Source organism: Brassica oleracea, chromosome C5 (assembly GCF_000695525.1).
Source record: "Brassica oleracea var. oleracea cultivar TO1000 chromosome C5, BOL, whole genome shotgun sequence".
NCBI lineage: Eukaryota > Viridiplantae > Streptophyta > Magnoliopsida > Brassicales > Brassicaceae > Brassica > Brassica oleracea.
This window is the reverse complement of record NC_027752.1, coordinates 13,837,817-13,839,390: the sequence shown is the minus strand read 5'-3', so window position 1 is coordinate 13,839,390 and position 1,574 is coordinate 13,837,817.

The window sequence follows — 1,574 nt, the reverse complement described above, 5'->3', positions numbered from 1 at the left end:
GTTTGTTCTTTAGGAACATCAACTCTTGATGGAACATTTTCAGCGGGTATACATGACTTCGTCACCCTTCTTGTATCTGTGAACGCATCTGGTAACTGGTTTGCCAAATTATGCAAATGCACAATTTTCTGAACTTCCAATTCTCTTTGATTCGTAGGGGAATCAAGATGTAACAACGACGGTGTACACCATGTAATCTCTTGAGGAATTTTACCAATTCCTCCCCCTAACGCTGGAAATTCATCCTCATTAAAATGGCAATCGGCAAACCTTGCCGTAAACATATCACCAGTTACTGGTTCCAGATATCTTATTATACTTGGTGACGTATAACCCACATATATTCCCAATCTCCTTTGTGGGCCCATTTTTGTTCTTTGTGGCGGAGCTATCGGAACATAGACCGCACACCCAAAAACACGGAGATGGGATACATCTGGCTGGTGCCCAGATGCCAATTGTAATGGGGAGTACTTATGATATGCACTCGGTCTTAACCGAACCAGTGCAGCCGCATGCAATATAGCATGTCCCCATACAGAAATTGGGAGCTTCGTTCTCAAGACTAACGGTCTTACAATCAACTGCAGCCGTTTTATCAATGACTCGGCCATGCCATTTTGTTTATGCACATGGGGAACTGGATGCTCCACATCAATCCCCATTGACATACAATAATCATCAAAGGCTTGCGATGTAAATTCACCAGCATTATCAAGCCTTACTTTCTTAATGGCATACTCTGAGAATTGCGTTCTCAGCTTTATTATATGTGCAATGAACTTTGCGAAAGCCGTATTTCGTGTCGTCAAAAGAGACACACTTGACCATCTACTAGATGCGCCAATCAATACCATGAAATACTTAAACGGCTCGCACGGTGGGTGGATCGGCGCACATATATCACTATGTATTCTTTCCAAAAACATTGGTGATTCATTGCCTACTTTTGCTGGTGATGGCCGAGTTATAAGTTTTCCTTGAGAACATGCAGTACATGTAAATTCGCCCGTTTGCAAAATTTTTCCGTTTTTCAACGGATGGCCATTCGAATTTTGCACTATCTTTCTCATCATGACTGAACCAGGATGTCCTAGTCTCTCATGCCAAATTTTAAATGCATCAGTAAACTTCATGTTTACCACGGCATAGGACTCAGTCATGGTTATTTTCGTACAATATAGTCCAGAGGATAACATTCTTAACTCTTCCAATATATGTTTCCTCTCGGACTTAATGCAAAGAAATTCAATGCCATCTTTACTCATAGTCTCAATATGATATCCATTTCTTCGGATATCCTTAAAACTTAATAAGTTTCTATTAGACTCCGGGGAATACAATGCATCACTTATTTCAAATATTGTTCCCCATGGCATTGAAAATTTCGCTCTTCCAGAGCCCATAATAATCTTTGCATTACCAGATATTGTACTTACGCTTCCAGCGTAATTTCTTATTTTGAGACTGGAGAAATATTTCTTATCTTTAATTATCGTGTGCGTTAACGCACTATCTGCCAAACACAAATCTCCATCCATAGTCTCAAAGTTTGGCATTTTCTGAATATAAAA